Source organism: Hippopotamus amphibius, chromosome 14 (genome assembly GCF_030028045.1).
Source record: "Hippopotamus amphibius kiboko isolate mHipAmp2 chromosome 14, mHipAmp2.hap2, whole genome shotgun sequence".
Taxonomy (NCBI): Eukaryota; Metazoa; Chordata; class Mammalia; order Artiodactyla; family Hippopotamidae; genus Hippopotamus; species Hippopotamus amphibius.
This window is the reverse complement of record NC_080199.1, coordinates 56,151,704-56,173,880: the sequence shown is the minus strand read 5'-3', so window position 1 is coordinate 56,173,880 and position 22,177 is coordinate 56,151,704. Positions and strand designations below refer to the sequence as shown.

General features: G+C 37.5%; 1 protein-coding gene across 13 annotated transcripts in view; it reads right to left on the bottom strand.

Annotated features, from left to right (window-relative positions):
- The window catches only part of DGKH (diacylglycerol kinase eta), a 182,611-nt gene that overhangs the window by 152,238 nt on the left and 8,196 nt on the right, over positions 1–22,177 (bottom strand). The window lies entirely within an intron of this gene.

Here is a 22,177-nt window from a genome sequence, read left to right as displayed (position 1 = left end):
GTAATTCAGACATTAAATAGCATAACTTGCAGAAGCAAAATATAGCCCCTATTTTTCAAGACCCCTTCAGGAATCTATTACATAAACACAGTGAGTAGTGATCCCAGAAGGGTCATTATGATAGGGAAAAGGAAATAAAATGTAACTGATAAAAACAAAAGTAAACTGCATCCCTCTGTCTCTAAGAATATATCTAGTCTCAGAGTTGTTCCTTTTAAATTAAACCAACATAGGAGTGAGAAATGTATTACTGATTGCTAGATCAACTGTAGCAATAATTAATAATTAAACCCAAAGAATAAGAACTAATAAAGTGTTGAGGTCAACACACACAATGATATTTATTTCAAGCCTTTATGATATTTCTGGGATAAAAGCCATTTTTCTGTGACATGAACAGATTATCTCAAAGTCAAATATGTGTTTGGTGTAGAGAAAAATGGGTCCTCTTAATGAAATATGAGTAATTCTGTGTTCTACCTTCAAAATTCCTCTCTTGAGTGTGTTGAAAATTAAGACACTAATTAGTTTCTCTTCTGACAGAACAGAGTTTTTGGTATACTATTCTGATCTGATGGGTTCTGAAGTGATGGGTTTCAACTCAAATATTGGCTTTGCTCTCATGGATAATAAAAAGGACTTGTAAAATCTCTGATAATTCTCTTCTCCTGAAGAATGAAAATAAGGAACTCAACAAAATTAAGTTTTTTAATAGATGCTTTCTTGCGGAATCATTTCCTAAATTGGACTCCATAGAACATTTCAGTTTTCCTTGAAAAACAGACATTGGTGATATTTTCCCTTTAAAATAGTTTAATATACAGTTGATTTTCATTATTTGCAGTAGTGCTCTATATAGTTGCTGTGGAAACAACAAAAGACCCCGAATAGCCAAAGTCATCTTGAGAAAGAACAACAAAGCTGGAGGCATCACGCTCCCTGATTTCAAACTATATTACAAAGCTACAGTAATCAAAAGAGTATTTTCTTGGCATAAAAACAGACACATAGATCAATGAAACAGAAGAGAGAGCCCAGAAATAAACCCATGCAAAAATGGTTAATTAGTTTACCACAAAGTAGCCAAGAATATACAATGGGGGAAAGACTCTTCAATAAATGGTGTTGGGAAAACTGAACAGCCACATGCAAAAAAAATAAAACTGGACCACTATCTTACACCATACAAAAATATCAACTCAAAATGATTTAAGACTTGAATATAAGACCTGAAACATAAAACTCCTATAAGGAAACATAGGTGTAAGCTCCTTGGCATCTGTCTTGGCAATGATCTCTTGGATCTAACAACAACAACAAAGAAAACAGAAGCAAAAATAAACAAGTAGGACAACATCAAACTAAAAAGCTTCTTTGCAGTAAAAGAAACAATCAACAAAATGAAAAGGCAACATGCAGAATGAGAGAAAATATTTGCAAATCATAGCTAATAAGGAGTTATTATTCAAAATATATAAAGGATTCATAAAATTCAATAGCAAAAAATATGATTAAAAAATGGGCAGAAGATCTGAATAGACATTTTTCCAAAGAAGATATACAGATGGCCAACAGGTACATGAAAATGCACTCAACATTATTAATCATGAGGAAAATGCAAATGAAAACCACGATAAGATATCACCTCACACCTGTTAGAATGGCTATTATCAAAAAAAAAAAAAAAGAAATAACAAGTGTTGGTGAGAAAGTGGAAAAAAGAGAACCCTTGGGCAATATTGGTGAATATGTAAACTGTTACATCCCCAACGGCAAACAGCATGGAGTTTCCTCAAAAAATTAAAAATAGAACTACCATATGATTCAGCAAGTCCACTTCTGGGAATTTATCCAAAGAAAACAAAAACACTAACTCAAAAAAATACATGCACCCCTATGTTCATTACAGCATTGCTTACAATAGCCAAGATTTGGAAGCAACTTGTGTCCATCAATCCATTCATGCATCGATGGACATATCATTCAGCCACAAAAAAGAATGAAATCTTGCCATTTGTGACAACATACATGAACCTTGAGGGTACTGTGCTAAGTAAAATAAGTCACACAAAGACAAATACTGTACGATCTGACATATGTGAAATCTAAACAACAACACAACAAGAACAAAAAAAAAAAACCAAACCAAACCAAACCAAATAAACAAAAACTCTCACAGATACAGAGAACAGACTGGTGGTTGCGGGGGTTCGGAGGGGTGCAAAATGGGTAAAGGGGGTCAAAAGGCACAAAATTTGCAATTCTAAAATAAATGTCATGAAAATGTGATGTACAGCATGGTGACTGTAGTTAATAATACTGTATTTCATATTTGAAACCTGCTAAGAGAGTAAATCTTAAAAGTCCTTATCTCAACAAAAAAATATTTGTAACTGCACTGTGACAGAGGTTAACTGCACTTATTCTGATGATCATTTTGCAATACACGCAAATAGTGAATCATGTGACACCTGAAACTATATCAATTATATCTCAATAAAAAAGTTTTAAAAATATAAAAACTGAATAGAACAGAAACAAAAAAAAAAATGAAGAAAACATCTCAAAACTAAAAAAAAAAAACAGTTGCTGTGAACACTAAGTGAAATGCAGGGTTAAGTTCCTATGAGCCTTTCCATCAACTGAGCAATACAAAACCTTGTTTTATGTGAGTTTCTTTTAATATATATTGCTGCTTCATTAACACTGAATTTATGGCCAATAGCACTATAACTCACACCTGAAGGAAGCTTAGCCAACTCACACATTTTTTTCCTTAAAGCACACTGCTGTCTTCTTGCTTTTAGTAACCAGAGACAGTATTTCAGCACTAAGCTTGGGGGCCACGTCAAACAGCGATATCACCAACAGACAACACAAAATGTGAAAAATATCTCACTAAATACATCACACAAAGGACACATATTTATTGTATGGGAAGGCAGGTTGTCACCTGGTTCATTCTCAGCTGGGGCCATGCACGTGAAGCAACTCAAATTTTCCACCACTCTATGCGTGTCCAGGAACGAACACCAAAGCACCGCGAGTACCGACTTTGGAGTTACAAATAAATGTTAGCGAGTAGGTGAATTACCAAAGACAGAATCCACATGAATAATGAGTATCCATTATATAAAGTGTTAAGTAAATGCACGCAGTGTTGTTTACTACTTAAAAAACTATACTAAATGTTGTGCCGTGTCACACAAGGATGTCAGCAGGCTGCACTGAAGATTGCCAGACACCGGAAGTTATGATTTCTGACCTCACAGTGATGCAAAGGTGGCAATTCGCTAATTTTTGTCATTTGATGTCACAACTGACCTGGGCCATGTATTTTGTCTTATAATGTCAAATTATTGATAAATTTCAATGGTTTTTGCATACGAAGTATTTCTAATTGACATGTTTACACTCTGTGTCAGGGGCTGAAAGAAGGGAATTTTTCACAAAAGGAGTACATTTTGTCAGACAAGTTCCTATTAGTGTTCTTTCAGCATATTATAATTTGCTAAGTATTTTTTGTCAAATAAGTTTTAGAAATGCTACCAATAGCCAAGGCTTTTTATTATCAAAAACTTGAAGAGTGAGTATTCAATTTATTAAAAGAAACAAATTAAAAGCCTAGGTCAGTCTTAAGGTAAATTCAGCTTACAAGCCATAGTTACAAATCTGGCAAATTTTAATCACCCTTTTTAAAGGCTATTGATTTTATTAGGTTATGCAGACTTCCAGTTTCTAACATCTCAATAACATCTTTATAGTAATCATATTTATAAGTATGGATCACAGCTATGGGGGGGTTGTTTGGTTTTGCTTTTACAGAAATGATAAATTGCTGAATTATTATTCAATTATTCCTTTATATGGAAACAGAAAAATTAATGCACATTGCTAGGTGAATGATACCATCCATCTTTGATTATTCCTACAGAAATGTCTAATCTACCTCTATAAATATGAAGTATCAGACCACTTATTTATCAGACACATTTTATTAATACAAACTGAGTGGTATTTAAATTCCTTTTGGTGTATGAGAATTCAAAAATTGTTTTGCATTTTTCCATAATGAGGTATATCCAAATTTAAAGACTAAAGTTACTTCTTACTACAAATGCAAACATGTAACCTGTAAAAAGAATTTTAAAATAGACAGAAAAACAGTAAATATCCATAAATCTGTAATACAGTGAGAAACCACTATATTTGGTATGCATAATTCATTTAAATAATACTTTATTACTGGACTTTTGTGTCATGAACATAGAATGAGAATCTTTCTTTTTTATTTTTATTGGGGTATAGCTGATTTACAATGTTGTGTTACTTTCAGATGTACAGCAAAGTGAATCAGTTATACATACACATATATCCACTCTTTTTTAGATTATTTTCCCATACAAGCCATTACAGAGTATTAAGTAGAGTTCCCTGTGCTATACAGGAGGTCCTTATTAGTTATCTGTTTTATATATAGTACTGTGTAAATGTCAATCACAATTTCCCAGTTTATCCCTCCCCTCCTTACCCCAAATAACCATAAGTTTGTTTTCTACATCTGTGACTCTATTTCTGTTTTGTAGGTAAGTTCATTTGTACTCTTTTTTTAAGATGCCACATATAAGCAATATCCTATGATATTTGTCCTTACGTGTCTGATTTACTTCACTCAGTAGGACAATCTCTAGGTCCATCCGTGTTGCTGCAAATGGCATTATTTCATTCTTTTTTATGGCTGAGTAATATTCCATTGTATATATGTATTACCTCTTCTTTCTCCATTCCTCTGTTGATGGCCATTTGGGTTCTTTCCATGTCTTGGTTATTTTAGGTAGTGCTGCAATGAGCATTGGGGTGCATGCAGCTTTTCAAATTATGGTTTTCTCCAAATATATGCCCAGGAGTAGGATTGCTGGATCATATGGTAGCTCGATTTTTAGTTTTTTAAGGAACTTCCATACTGTTCTCCATAGTGGCTGTACCAATTTACACTCCCACCAACAGTTTCCTTTTCAGAATGAGAATCTAGCTAAACAATGGAGTAATTTCAGAAATTATTTGCCTTGTAAATTAGTTCATGGTGAGTTTCAATATGTCAGGATTCAACAAGCTTTTATTTTCTGTTTTCTTTCTTAGCGTCACATTTTAAAATTCCCTCCAACTCTGAGACTACGCAATTGCTTACTTTTATGTATTCTAGTACTTTGATGATTCATTTATTATAAATTTGATCTTTAACTCATCTGGAAACTATGTAATCCAAAGTGTGAGGTAAGGATTGGGCTTCCAATTTTTTTAACTGGATGGTGAGCTAGTTGCCCCAAGAGGAATTATAAGTAATCCATCTTTTTCACCACTAATTTGAAATATTATCTGTACTGTAAAATAATTCTTACATATTTATGGGCAAGTTTCTGGACTTTTTATTCTGTTCCATTGATCTCTCAGTTAATTTCATATCCAAGCCACATTAATTTTTTTGTAGCTTTGTGCTAAGTTTAATTACATCTGAGGCCCTCTTCATTACTCTTTTTTTTGAATATGTAACTAGATATTATTTTATGACCTTTCAGGTCATTTCAGTAAGCCAAATTTCCAATAACAAATGTATCTGTAATTGTGTAAAATTTACAGATAAATTAGGTAAAACTTAGACCATTCATTAGAATTTTTTGCCCCTCAGCAAAGTTTCATAGTTTTCCTGATGTTCTCATAATTGCCTTGATATTTTGCATATTTCTTGAGTGTTTCACTAAAAAATTCTTGTAATATTATATCTTATTTAGTTTATAGTAGGCCATTCCTATGAAGCTTGCTTTATAATTTGTTTTAATGTGGTAAAATACACATAACATAAATTTTACCATCTTAACCATGTTTAAGTGTACAGTTCAGTGGTGTTAAGTACAAACATGTTGTGCAACCATCACCACCATCCATCCACAGAACTATCTCGCCCTGCAAAACTGACCAACGATACCCACTAAACACTAACTCCCCATTCCCCACTTCCTCCAGCCCGTGGGACCCACCATTCTATTTTCTGTTTCTCTGAGTCTGACCACTCTAGGGACTTCATGTAAGTAGATTTTTACAGTATCTGTCCTTTTGTGTCTGGCTTATTTCACTCAGCGTAATGTCTTCAAGGTTTATCCGTGTTGTAGCACGTTAGAATTTCTTTCCTTTTCTGGCTAATATCCCATTGCATGTACACACCACATTTTGTTTACCCATTCATCCACCCATTTTTTTTTTGACTCCTACGAATAATGTTGCCATGAACATGGGTGTACACTGCTTTATAATTTAAATATGTTATATATCACATGCTCATAGTATAATACAGAAGGTGAATTAAAGTGCACATCAAGTCCCCGGGCCTCATCAGCCTGTAGTTGCAGCTGGAATCACAATGAAGACGATGATTCCTACTTCACTGGCTATTTCTCTTATTTGCTCACATAGGACCCCAGTCCTCTTCCTTTGGCCACATATTTCCCGAGGAACGTCTCACACAGGCTCACAGTTTGCATTAACAAGAAAGCCAAGCACATGTGACTTCCCGTTCATTCCAGCCTCTCAGTTATACCACATACACTAAGGCCCTTAAGGTACCAATGCCTTATGGCAGCTCATCATATCTACTCTCCTGCTCCCTAATCCAGCAAGCTCCAGCGCTTCTTCTCTAAGAGGAGGAGAGGAAGGACCACGAATACTCAAATGGGACGGATTTACAGCTGTTATGACAGGTATGGGTGATGATACGACAGAAGTGTTAGCAGGGGAAAGTTGAACCTCCTCCTTCAACATTCCTCCCTTTACCGTGGAATCTTACGATAAAATCTCTGTAAACTTTGCAACTTACAAAGAGGTTTACAGTCAAACAGCTCTGAGCTCTGGCATGCCAAAGGCAGAATAAGCCTGAGAAGTTTTTCACTATGACTGAAGATTTCACTAGCACCTCACTCACTTACATGCTTGTAAGCACCGAGGCACCCTCTTGAAAAAGTGCCATTTACTTCAAGATTCTTGAATAACAGAGCTAACATTTACTAGCATTTTACTGTTGACCAGGCATTGAGCTAGAGACTTTATCTGTCTGATCCTCACAAGAGCTCTAAGATGGTTTAATACAAGGAAACTAAGGCTTAGAGAGGCCCTGTAAGTTAACCAATAAGAGCTGGAACCGGGACTCATGAGTTACTTCATGTATGTTAGGGTTTCATTTGCATGATGGAAAAAAAAATTCCAAACCAGATCTATTTATTTCTTTGAGGAACTTTTTGGTTCATGTTCTACGTAAAATATTCTCTGTACTTTACTGATGGAGGGACACCAGCTGTGTGTACATGATTTAGAGATTTCCCCAGGAAAACCTATTATTAATGCATCTGTAAAGCATATTTAAAACAATTAAAGCTGGATAGTTTCTTTTGGTAGTCTTTCTTTTATCTTCTTTCTTCTTCTGTTTCCATTTAAATGACTAACATTTAACTCTTTGCGATAAAGTTCTCTTCCACCCTTCCTTACATATTGGGTCCCATCCTTACTTGCTAGGACCTATTTCAAGCATTCACTTGCTACCTAACACAAATCCCAGAGCTTGTCATGATAATCGCTCCTTTGTATCCACCCTCAACCTCCCCGTCCCCTCTTGCTTTGGCGTTTTTAGGTAGACAACCCTCAACCCTGGTTTAACCCAATTCTCCACTTACTCCTTGCTTGCTACACCCATGCGGTGAAACATGGTCCCACCCCAGGCTGGCAGTGCTTACCTTAAGCTCACAGCCCCTCACTTCACGTGTGCCCTAAATGCCACTTGATATTCACACTGTATGTCTCTACTAAATTCACTTTCCCACTCTCCCATTCAAGTATTTCACTCCTTTTCCTCTCTCTTCAGGTCGCTAGTATCTTTTCCGCCATATTGATTCTCAGCTGAGGACCTAGCTTCTTATTCTACTAAGAAAACTGAAAGAACCAGAAAAGTTCCAGAAGTGCTTACCTCTGTGTCTACCCAACACTACAGAGAAACTGCCCTGATCCCAGCAAAGACCAGCTACTCACAAGATCCCACCTTGCCTCACATATTTAAGAACACTGCTCCAGGAATTTTCCTCTCTTTTCTGCATCATCTAATCTTCCCTGCCAACTAGATTATTCTCAGACCACCAAGAGTCCCTTCTTTCTCCTAAAAAAAAAAATCATTTCATTATTTTAAAAAAGCCCTCACTTGACTTCTAGGTCTCTCTCTAGCTATAGCTTCGTGTCTCTTCTACTTCTAAAGAGTTTGTTTTAGAGGCTGTTTTTATTTTAAAGATCAAACTTGCAACTGTATTCCTTTAATATTACCATGAAAATTAGCATCTATTAAATGTTAATTATATGCCAGCCACCATGCTAAATATGTATATATTATGTATATTATCTCACAGAAATCATCACAACATGTCTGTCATCCCCATGACCTCACTTGGGGTCTCCCCTGCTACTCACTCCCCCCATCCTCACTTTGCTCCAGCCACCCTTAGCCTTCTAACATTCTTGGACTGTCTCAGGTGTGTTTCCACCTCAGGACCTTTGCATTTGCCTTTCCCTCTGCTTGCTCTGCTCTTCCTCCAGATATCCTCCTGGCCCTCTCTCTCTCTCACACACACACACAAAATCGGTCCAGATACATTGGCAAACACAGCAGTTGTCAAAGTGCCCCCAAGACCTTTCCAGGGGTCCATGAGGTTAACACGCTTCTCATAATTTTCCCCAAAAATATGCATGTTTTTAATATTCTGCATTGCATTCATAAAACACTGCAAATACAGTTTTTAAAAACCTAGTTGTAGAACCACTGTATTAGAGATATGCAGTTGAGAGCCACCGAGAAATATCAGATTTTTCTTTCTGTATCAGCTACAAACATACCACTCAATCCCCTTATCAAGTGAACCTGAATAAATAAATAACAACAGCAGATAACCCAAGATGTTACGATATTTGGAAAGTATTTCAGCAGACACCCAGTTTAATGGGAGGATTGTCTGAAGTACCTGCCATTTTTTTAATCTTCAAAAATATTTTGGATTTTATGCCTGGATTTAGCCATAACTAAAACTGCCTTACTTAAATCCCCTCTAGAACTGCTGTCATGATGTTGCAGTTTGGACCGTGTCTAGACCTTACAAGGGGAGACATTATAAGGATACCTCCCACACCTGTGTCATGATGCAGGGGAGGGGAGTGTCTACCTCATCCCTCAGTAACCCCCACGTGGAGGCTGACAGAACACAACACATTCTTTGGGACTTGGAAAAATTGTTTTTGCTGCTAAAATCTAGAGGGCTTTTTCACCACTGACAATAACATTTTGTAAGTGATCTTGTTGCTCTGGCTGCCAGGAAGCTTGGGGCCAAATTTACAACTCATCTTTATTATATTTATAAAATAGATATTATGTGTATTACATAGTATATAAATACATAACATATCCTTATATTATATCGCTATATGATTATTACATACTGTATTGTACATATAGTATATAAAAAACAATATATTGATATATATTGTTATATAATATTACATAATATATATACAGAAAGAGACAGAGAGCCAACTCTCTGCTCTATAGACTAACACATTAACCGTCCTCTTAGTCCCACAGTCCTCAGTACATTTTACCTAAGCTTGATACACTGTATTGAATGTAAACCACTTCGAATATTTTCAGAGATGTGGGGGAATAATAGTATAAAATAAACCAGGCAGGGAAACAGGAAAGAGGAGGCATTCCAGGTAGACAGAATAACACAAGCAAAGACTTAGAGATGTGACAGCACCTGCCTTACTCTGGGAACAGAGAGGGGTTTGGCGTGACTGCCCACAGGACGACCGTGGCCGACTGGAGACCACAGTATTGACTATGCCTGGTACGCTCTGACACCAGATATCTGCATGGCTCATGTCACTTCACTCAGATCTCTGTTCAAATATTCCCTCATCAAAGACAATCCTTCCCGGACCAATTCACTCAAAATACTGTACACACACGCATCTATACACACACTGCTCCATCACTCCCTCTCCCTTTATCCTGTTTCATTTTCGTTAATTACGCTTATGAACACCTGATATATATCTGCTTATACGTTTATGAACTTCTCCCTCAATAGACTATAAGCTCCAGTAAGCAGGCTTTTCTATGTGCTTTTGCCCTTCCAGGAACCACAACAGCACTCGATAAATAATGATTAGATGAATAGGAAGGCAGTTTAGCATTAAATTGAGAAAGACCTACTAAGCCACGTTAAGAAATTCAGACTTTATCCCACCAGTAACGGGTAATGTCTAAGAGTTTATGCAAATTGTATCATGATTATACTTCTCTTTCATAAAGACAGCTCTGGCAAAGGAGTAGTAGAGAATGGACCAGAGAGGAAATCCATCACAAAAAATCCACATGCTAAATTATGAAGGTTACGTGAAGGTTGGAGAAACAGCAATACACACGGGAAGGAGGGAATGGATACAAGAAGCAGAGAGAGGGAGAGGAGTGTATATCATGATAGTTAAATCAGGCATCCAACAGGTTGCTGGATGGCTGGATGACCTGGGGCAAGTGACTGATCTAATCCTTGGTTTCCTTGTTTCTAAAATGTGGATAATATCTGTACCTACCTACTTAGTTTTATTAGGAGGATTAAAGGAGATAATCTATGAAAATACACAATTGACCAAGCTTGGTGACTGCTAACTGAACTATACAACGGAAGGGACTGTACCAGCTTTTTTTTTACATATATAAATTTATTTATTTATTTACTTATTTATTGGCTGTGTTGGGTCTTCGTTGCTGCACGTGGGCTTTCTCTAGTTGCAAAGGGTAGGGGCTACTCTCTGGGTGCAAGGGCCTCTCATTGAGGTGGCCTCTTCTGTTGCGGAACACAGGCTGCAGGTGCACAGGCCTCAGTAGTTGCGGCACACAGGCTCAACAGTTGCAGCCAATGGGCACTAGAGTGCAGGCTCAGTAGTTGAGGCGCGCAGGCGCAGTAGCTCCGCAGCATGTGGGATCCTCCCGGACCAGGGCTGGAAACCATGTCCCCTGCATTGGCAGGCGGACTCCCAAACACTGCACCACCAGGGAAGCCCTGTACCTGCTTTATACACCACTGTTTCCCCAAGGCCCTAGCACTGAACGCATATTTGCTAAAAGCAAATGAATTGATGGAGATGATTAGCAAGACAAAAAATCAGAGTTAACTACAAGGCAAATCCTTCCTATAAAAATAATGGAGCAAAATTTGGCCAGGGAGGTGGGGAGATTGTGTATTTAAATCTGTTGGTGAAAATATTTTGGCTGAGATGGTTACAGGACCCATCATAGGAAATGTCTAGTAGGCAAAGGAACTATGGGTCCAGATCTCAGGAGAGAGCACAGGCTGGAGAAAGATCGGTACACCCGGTAGTCAAAGCCTAATCTAATGGATCAGATCAACCAAGGAAGAGCAAAGAGAGTCAGAGTGAGAATCCTAGGAAACACACACTTCGGCATTAGCAAAAGGAATCAAGGACAGAGACCGAGAGGCAGTAAAAAGCTAATAAGAAAGTTAAGAGGAATTAAACCTTGAAAGCAATATGAGAAGATGCGAGAAAGGGGGGAAAAAAAAGGCCAACAGTGTCAAAACTGCAAGAAATACAGTTGCGTGAAAACTAAAAAGAGACCGCTGGATATTAGCAATTAGATCATTAGTGACCTCTGCAAAAGAGGTTTTCATAAAGTGGTTGGGGCAAAAGCCAGATTGTGGGAACTGAGGAAGAACTGAGGAAGGGGAGAAAGGGAAGGTGTAAAGATCAGTTCAGGGGACTTCCCTGGTGGCACAGTGGTTAAGAATCCGGGTTCAATCCCTGGTCCAGGAAGATCCCACATGCCGCAGAGCAACTAAGCCTGTGTGCCACAACTACTGAAGCCTGTGTGTCACAACTACTGAAGCCCGAGTGACCAGAGCCCTTGCTCCACAACATAAGAAGCCCAAACACCACAACAAAGAGTGGCCCTTGCTCGCCACAACTAGAGCCCATGCACAGCAACGAAGACCCAATGCAGCCAAAAAAAAGAAAAGAAAAAGATCAGTTTAGGATAAAGTAGACTTGACCACGGATCCACCTAAAAGCCTGCCTAGACAATCATCTCCTCTACCACATCCAAGTGGTCATTTGTTCTTAATAAAGTATTTTTTCATAAGGCACTCGTAGCATATCTTACTTCAGAAACAAGGTTGGCCCTCACAAAAGTCATGGAGTGAGCACATCTTCACTGCTCTGGCAGTATGGGTTTTCTTATGTCCAAACGGCCCTCCATAGTAGCAAAGGCAGTTTTTCCAATTACAAAATAATGATCTGTAAAAACATACAGCTTTATCAAGTCCTTTCAATAGGCAACAAAGGACAGCGGCCTAGGTAGCCTACTAATTAAAATATTTAGAAGGCACATGTATCGGGAATAACTGTGTTATCAGGATTTTACACCAGTTTTGAAAAATAATTATAATGATCAGGGATGCAAAGGCATACTGTGTATTTCCTTACTCCTCATCACTATCACCGGAGGTCAGAATCACTGTTCCTATTTTGCAAATGAAAAATCTGAAGTTCAGAGAAATGAAATGTATTGGTCAGAGTACGCTAACTATTGCAGCAAATGATACCCACATCTCCGGGGCTTAACACAATAAAGGTCCATTTCCCTTCTGTGTCACAATGCAATATGGCCGATGAGGTTTGGGGGCAGGAACACAAAGGCTCTGCTCTATGAGTCAGGGATCCGAGCTCCTTCCACTGGATGATCAACATCTATCTGGCAGGTGAGGGAAGTGACAAAGCATGGAGAGTCCCACAGCTGGCTTTAGAGGCCAAGTGAAAAACATCACTCATATTCCGCTGGCCCACACTCAGTTACACAGCCCCACCTATCTGCACGCGGAAAACGAAGTCTAACAGTGGGCCGGGAAGGACGGGGAAAGTCACACATTGAGGAGCACAGCATTCTCCGCCACGTTAAGTAACACGGTGAAGGTCACCTAACAGCACACGAAAGAGCTGAGAAGCAAACCCGACACTGCCTCACTGCCCCCAAGGAACCTTGCTGTCTAATGGAGTTTCTCCTTTCCTTGCACTGAACCCACTCCTAATTTTAGCATCTCTCCAAATGACAACCACCACAGATGGTGATAATGCATGTTTGTATTTTTTTCATCTCTCTTTTACTGTCTGTCCTGCAATTCCCCTTTACAAATCAATGGTTTTAGTCTTCTGAGCGGCATACACATGGACACAAAATTTGGGGAGCCCTCTAAAGCCCATCCAGACAATGGAATGCATGAGCTCCAAGCAAAGAACTCTACACGAGCTTCCTGTTAACTTCCTTCCAGCTTTCTACCGGCTTCCCCCCCCAACTTCAGCCCCAATGACCCCCTCCTTGTTGTAGCTTGTGTCTTGATCATTGCAGCCGCTGTTCCTTCTGCCTGCTTGCTTTCCCCCCAGAGGTCCGCATAGCTCATTCCCTCAAGGTCATCGCTCAGATGTCACCTTCTCAGGAAGACCTTCCCCTTCCTACCCCATCCCTACTCCCACTCATGCCTTTTTTTCTCTATAGCACTTCTCACTTTATAGCATATAGTATACAGCATAATATACTATGCATTTTTACATATTTATAAGTAATAAATTCTCCCTGCATTAAAATGTGAGCCCCATGAGCACAGAGGTTTTTGTCTATTTTGGGTTTTGTTTACTGCTCTATCCCTGGCACCTATGACAGCACCTGGACACCATAAACATCCTTTTGAATGAATAAAGGGACAACAAAGGAGTAAGAAAGAGAAAGGGCACACAGGTAGACACATGGTGTTGAAAATGTTCTCATTCCAAAGCAGGTTCATAGGTGTTCATTTTGCCACTATGCTTCACAAACTACAGAGACAGTATATATTCATATACACATATACACACAAACACAGTATATATTCATATATATACACACACACACAGTATATATTCATATATATATATACACACACACAGTATATATTCATATATATATACACACACACACACAGAGGTGTGTATATACATATAAATTATAACATAATTTTAAGTACTATATGAGTTTGTACAAATAGTCCCACTCAAAATAGTGTGCCCACTCAGGTATACACCCTGGAACCTCTTCTTATCTAAATAAAAGAGATGGAGAAAATTAGGCCCTAAAAATGTCATTTTCATTCCTTAGCTAGTTAAAAATAAATTTTACTCGCATTTTTTTTCCTCAACTATGCCTTAATAGGCCAAACGGAAAAGTACTTGATATAATTCTGCTATACCGTGACCTTTTAAAAATAGCATCTTACCTTATAAAAGTGAAACTAACAGTTGTGAAAATCTATTTGAAGTGTAAGCATTTCTTCTAAATGAGTTCCTTCTAAAGACGTTTTCCAAGCGATTCCATGATTTGCCCAGCAGTAATTAAAATTAATATAAATTTCAGCGGAAAGTTTTTATTCTGAAATTCACCTGTCAAACATATTCTCTTTAACATTTCACTGAAAACACAGGTTTTGAAAGGAAAAAGGCATTAGGAAACCTAAAACATAGGTCAAGACACATGTTCACAGATTAAACAAACGAACAAAGGGCAGGGCAGGAGGGGGGAGGGTAGGGAAGGGGGAGGAGAGGGGAATTCGGGGGCAGGAGGAAGAGGCAGGAGATGTAGGGAGACGCCAGCCTACATCCATACCTGCACACTGTAGACTTCGAGTTCCAAAACCCAAGAAGCTTACAGGACGTGAAAGGAGACATTTGGAGACCATCCACTGTTTCGAAGTCCCGCTTTTGAGTTCCACCCCCGACGTTTACTCAGCAGATATTCAAACTTGGCCTCAGTTTTATCATTTGTAAAATTCAGACAGTGTTAAGCAACTGTTCAATGAGATCATGTATATAAAACGGCTCTGTAAACAATAAGATGCTAAGGAGAAGGGTATCTTTAAATTTCTGACATAAATGCCCCACGCTTATCTTAAAAGAAGGCTTTAAATTCTAATCTGATGGTTTGAGAAAGTCCTGGTATTGAAACCACACAGTGAGAAGGTTAGAGATTCCAGCTCCACACCTGATAAAGTTAATCATACTTCCTTCGTATAAAACAAAAGGCTTAGATAACTAATAAGGACCTACTGTATAGCACAGGGAACTCTACTCAGTACTCTGCAATGACCTATATGGGAAAATAATCTAAAAAAGAGTGGATATATATATCTGTATAACTCATTCACTTTGCTGTACAGCAGAAACTTACACAACATTGTAAATCAACTATACTCCAATAAAAAATTTAAAAAAAAACGAAGACAAGGGGCTTCCTAGGTGGTACAGTGGTTGAGAATCCACCTGCCAATGCAGGGGACACAGGTTTGATCCCTGCCCCATGAAGATCCCACATGCCGAGGAGCAACTAAGCCTGTGTGCCACAATTACTGAGCCTGCACTTTAGAGCCCGTGAGCCACAACTACTGAGCCCATGTGCCGCAACTACTGAAGCCCACGTGCCTAGAGCCTGTGCTCCGCAACAAGAAAAGTCACTGCAATGAGAAGCCCGCTCACCACAACAAAAAGTAGCCCCTGATCGCCACAACTAGAGAAAGCCCATGCAGCAACAAAGACCCAATGCAGCCAATAAATAAATAATTTTAAAAAATTAAATAATTAAAAATAATTTAAAAATTAAATAAAAACAAAAACAAGTCTTCCCAATATCATCTAACAAAAAGGGGTGGGGGGTAGGGGAATTATTGCCATATATGTTCCTTTGAAAAAAACATGTGACATTCTAAAGTAGAAACAATGTGCATTGAATCTTAAATTAAGGCTATTATCAACAATGGCTATTGACCATTTTAAGCCACTTAACTAAATCAAAAATCAAATGTATTTCAAGTAACTAATATTCACAGAAAAAACTACTCCATACCTAGCAAAATCAAGCTAATTTGCCAAGAGAAAATGTAATGTACATGGACATGTAATGAACATGTTAGGGTCTTTTTCAAAGCTCTATTTTTAGACATAAAACAAACTCTTTAATTAAAACCTTTGCTATATACACATTTCCTGTGCAAGTAAAGCCTAACAAATCCAATATGAGTGAAACACTGTACCCTGGAAACAGAAAGGAGCCCCGAGTCATTTACAATAGTAGTTTCATATAACCTTCCATCACTCTCACCACAACAGCAAACATGCAACCTTAAACTAAGTGAAAGCTTTCTAAATTTAGATACCTTCAAATAAAGCATCTTAAGTTATACGTAAAGGTTTAGTAAATTATTTATTACTTCTCTTATCTTTAATAATAGAATATCATGTTTAACATAATCAAAATGGAAAGAAAGCTATTATACCATATATTACTGCACCAAGACTCAGAGTTTCCAGTCTATATTTAGTTCACATTAAAATGGAAGCAAAGACGCAAACCAAGCTAAAAATAAAATGAGATTTCTACAAAGATGAGATTTTTAAATGGATTGAAATCTAGCTTTATTTGGTCCCTTAAACACACAATCACTTTTTTGAAGCACCTTAACTTTGCAGTGCTTTGCAAACCATTTACCATCACCTAGAATAGGGATCAAAAAACTACGGCACACAAGACAAATCCATGGGCCGTATATTTCTGACACCTGATTGTGCACAGTTCACAAGTTAAGAAGGTTTTTTACCTATTTAAATAGGTCTTTAAAAAAAAAAAAGAATATTTTTTAACACATAAAAATGCTATGAACTCAAATGTTAATATCCTTAAATAAAGTTTTATTGGAATAAATGTAGCCACATTTAGACATATACTGCATTATAGCTGCATACAGGTACTTAAGTATTGTCTATAGCTGCTTTTACACTACAACAGCAGAGCTGAGTAATTCTGACACAGACTACAGCCCGCAAAGCTTAAAATACTGACTACCTGGCCCTTTATAGAAAAAGTTAGCTAACTTCTGCCTAGATGAATGTGAATTATACTTATAATTCAAGATATCTTCCCACTCATCACTTAAAAAAGTAAAAATTCCTACTTGCCTTTCACGTCATGTTGAGTTTCTGGACAATAAACCTGTTAATATGACTTTGTTTCTTAACAATTTTCTGGCCTTGTTTCTTCTTCCCATGCTATTTGGATCATTACCCAATCCCATGTTTCCATATAGAACTGTGGCTAACAGCCTCAAATGGGGGACTTCCTAGGTGGTGAAGTGGTTAAGAATCAGCTTGCCAATACAGGGGACATGGGTTTGATTCCTGCTCCAGGAAGATCCCACATGTCGCGGAGCTACTAAGCCCATGCGCCACAATTATCGAGCCTGTGCTCTAGAGCCTGTGAGCCACAACTATTGAGCCTGTGTGCCGCAACTACTGAATCCCATGTGCCTAGAGCCCATGCTCTGCAACAAGAGGAGCCCATGCTCACCGCAACTAGAGAAAGCCAGCACGCAGCAACAAAGACCCAACACAGCCAATAAATAAATAAATGTATTTTTTAAAAAGTCTTAAATAGTATTTTCGAATCTATTCTGTTTCTGTTTTAAATACTGGATATGAATCAGCATGACCTACTAGTAACCTACCATCTACGACCTGAAAAACACTAAGCAAGTCTTCCCTAATCTACTCTACAGAAGGTTTATGGTGAAAGATAACGTTTTAATTGCACAAATTGCATCTCATAAAGCAGTGAAAAATACAGATCAATATTTCCATATTGATTATGCCTTACCATAAAGGTGTAAGAGTTTATTTACACATCCTTCATGCTAAAGTAAAACCAAGGTACCAACCGGAGAATGCGGTGGTTATTCTTTTAACCAGCTGAAAGAGATGTCCTAATCCAGATACAATGTTACAAAATTCTGCATATGGTTCCAGTGTTTCCTATGTTTTACCTAAATTTAGAAACTCATTTAGGGACATTAAAGTTAATGTCCATAACTGTAAGAAGATAGTTAACTATAAGAAGACATATAAAGTCAAAAAAATAAATGCAAGCTTAATAAACCAAATTAGGAAGTATTTTTGACACATGAAGCTTCAAGACCTTAGCCAAAATGAGTCAATGTCAAAAAAAGTCAGTGAGATGGTTCCCAGTTGTTTATACCATTTGGCTTATGGCAGTTGAATAATCCTAGGCTATAAACCTGGCAGAGGTTCCTCCAGCCATTCACTACAAAATGAAAGACTACAGTATTCAGGGGCCAATGAAAAGCAAACCAAGTGTCCCTTCACGCTCATGTTCAAAACCAAGCTGCTCAGAGTTTGTTATCAGTGCTGTTTCAGAATGTCTCACTCCCAGGAAACACCTGTGAAATTCTCTATAACAGTAAATCTGAATGCAAAATCAACCTTCTCCTTGAGACAGGACTAAGAATTTAGGGCTAACAGTCAAGGGTAAAGAGAGAGGAAGAGATTTGATAAGTTATAGCTCCCTTTGGCTTCCCCACATCAGCACTATTTACACGTTTGCATATAAGTGCTTTTTTTTCCTTTGGGGAAACTGAGGCAGCCATCAAATTATCTGGTGTTTAGTGCCTCGGTAGCTAGATGAGACTACCTGAAATTCCATTTAGCTGATACAGAGAAAGGAAAAAAGTGAAAAACAGAGAAAAATAGCAGAGATGACAGCAAGGACAAAGAAACAGAAGGAAAAATGGGAAATGAAAAGAGGAACAGAGAGCATACAATATGAGGATGTGAGGAGGGTACTAAAATGTACATGAGCATCTTATTAAACCACACTAATTTAAAAAGCATGCCAGTCATTTATTCTTTACTTAAAAAGTGCATCATATCCACTGCAAAAAAGCTGAGATTACTGTTGCCTTAAAATAGCCCATATTTCCTTTCATAGAGTGGTAGTTAATTAAATGATGACATAACATGCTGGGTTAAATCATATGAAATTTCCCATATTGGACCATTTTTTTCAAGCTTTATTGAGGTATTACTGACAAGGAAAACTGTAGATACTTAAAGTACACAATGCGATGATTTGATAGACATATACATTGTGGAATGATTACCAAAATTAAATTAATTAACATATCCATCACCTCACAGCTACCGTGCATGTGTGTGTGTGTGTGTGTGTGTGTGTGTGTGTGGTAGGAAGACTTTGCCGTTCTCTTAGCTAACTTCAAGTACGCAATACAGTATTATTAACTACAGTCACTATGCTGTACATTAAATCCCCAGAACATATTCATCTTATAACTGAAAGTATGCACTTCTCCCCATTTTCCCCACCTCCCAGCCCCACTCGCTACCATTGTGACCTACTGACAGAGCAACTTCACTTAGCTCTACCTAATATAATGGGATACTTTGCCATCGTTAGAAAGAATGAGGTAGTCATAGTCAAACATTAGAGAAATGATCTCCACATTATATTTCTGAACAAACAAGACACGGAATGTGTAGAGAATGTTCTCATTAGTATTTTTTAAGTACTACATAGTTATATATACATATATATTCTTGTATGTGTGCATAAATTTTCTGGAAACACACCAAGAAAATGTCAACAATTGCCTCTGAGACAGAGACTACAAGGTCTAGGGTGGGAGGCAGATTGCTTTTCACTGGATACCCTCCCATCACTGAATATCCTCTCTCACTGTCTGAATGTCTTACTATATACACACGTTACTTTTTTGATGAAGAAAAGTCTTAAAAAAAAAAGAGAGAAGTCTAGATACTTTCCAAATGCCACAATTAACTTAAGGTTCTTTACTGACACTCAAATTATTTAAAACATTAACCACCATTCACAACAAGGAATACTTCAAATAAGGTAATTACTTAAGTTAGCGGCTGTTTTTCTTTTTTCTTTTTTTTTTAATGTACTTAAGAGAAATAATTATTTATTCTGAATATTTCCTCTAGAAACACATACATTTAACAAATTAAGCACATGTATTTTATTGACTTAGTTATAATCTTGAATTAAAAAAAGCCTATTTAAAACTTAAGAGGACAATTGTAAATACTGGATTTTGTGTCCAATTCAGTCAACTGTTCTTATTTGTTCGGAGACTAGCAAAAAACTGAGACGTTTTCCTGCATTTTCAACTCCCAAATGACTCTTCCATTTAGAGTGAACTGGACTGGAGTCACCTTTAAGGTTGCTGGCTACCAGACATTCAAGACCTTAACCCAAAGGAAGAGAACTTTTTTCTTTAGCCCTGCAGGAGCAGCTATTGCTGTAAAAATGATTATCATTTCAAAGTGTTGGGTGACTTCTCAGGTTCACTGGCATGACTTTCTTTAAAATCCCGGGAGCAAAAGCAGGTTTCTTGGATGGTTCACCTTTAGACCTGATTTTTAAAATAGTAGCGGCTGTTTTTCACTCCAAACTTAAACTAGGCACCAAACAGCTCTATGACCCTAAGGATCTTAAAGGAAACTAAAATTAGCGCTGCATTTTAATGATAATATCCATATATATGAAGCATTATATGTACATATGTAATATATACACAGTCATTCATTTAAGAAATATTTATGACCTCTATGTTCAACCGACTCTGTTGTAAGCTCTTTGTATGTCTGTGCTTAAGTGCTTTCCAAAGAGAGAGCATCTATATGCAAACATACGTAAGCATGTGGATATATGCATGTAAATATGTGTGCGTGTCCCACACACACCACCCCAGGCTGCTACACAATCTGGACTGAAGATGCCATTAGTAATCACAACTTGTCAGACCCCGTGGTCCCTCCGTCTATCTTCAGGATATACGAGCTCCTGCTATCTTAAAAATGACTAAGCCTTAGGCTTGTCCTGGGGCCTCCTTCTCTTCCAGGTTCCCCCATCTTAACACACCGGTGTAAGGGATCAAAAGAGTATCTGTCCTTTTCTAAAGATCTTTTCCCTTAATGCTTATCTGGATCATAACTGAAGACTGGAAACCAACAGTTAAATTTAGCAGTTCTCATTCTATGAATTCCACCCACTGCCCTGCCCTGATCCCTGAGAATCAGTGTATGTGATAAGAGATGTAACTGATGAAATCTGTAGCAGATATGAACAGTCTGGATTGGGGGTGGGGCAGGCAGGGAGGTCAAGGCCCAGCAGTTTCAGTTGGTTTAGGCCCTGATTTTGTGTGTACATATACGATAACGTTGATGAGCTTGTATGCACTTGTATAAGCTAGTATAAAAGACAGAACTTCTGAAATGCAATATATCTTTAGAAATTTAAGGAACATTTCATTTAATGATCACTAATTATTCTTAATCATGGCAAAACATTATGTACTAAATATTTTTGTTAGAAAGTTAAATGGAAAACCAACAATAAACATGCTTTTTGAATTTACTTAGTCTTGATATAGATGCTTTACTTCATAGATAATATCAAATTTAAAGAATATAATCGTAGCTATCACCATGAATCCAAATTTTAGTGGTATTTCCAACAAATTTGTTATTCGACTTTACTCAATTCAAATTAGAGTTATCTCTAACTTTTCTTCCAAACCGTATAAATTTACTGGTCAATCTTGACATAGGTATACATGGAATTTTTACCAGTTCAGTTGAATATATAACAATACCACTTTTTAAAAATCTGCCATTTTGCCCATTATTAACCCAGGTTTGTGAACTTTCTTTTTTAATTAAGATTTCAAATGTTAAAGGTACTCTCTGTTAGGAAAGTCCCTATGTTGTTTAGCCTTAATCTTCTAAAAATACATTAAACTCCATATCCTTAATTTATCAAAATTAAATTAAAAGTCACTATTGGAAGGAGTTACAAGATATGCACTTAAAAATGAAGCAGTCTTTGACTCTTCGCTAAGTGTAGCTTGTTAACAGTTTTGTGTGTGTGCTTACACATATTTATTTTAGAAAATAAGAAGGCAGGCAAATGCAAACATGACTCCACAGGCATATAATAAAAGTTCTATTTTCATATATGGGTCCATTACCTTAGAAAACAAATTCTCATAAAAACAGGTATAGAATGAATTAGCGTCTGCAAATTTATTTTTAACGAGCACACAAATCCAATGATTTTCTTGGTTCTCTTTTCAAACTGCTAGTTAAAGTCCCCCAGTGATAACTGACTCTC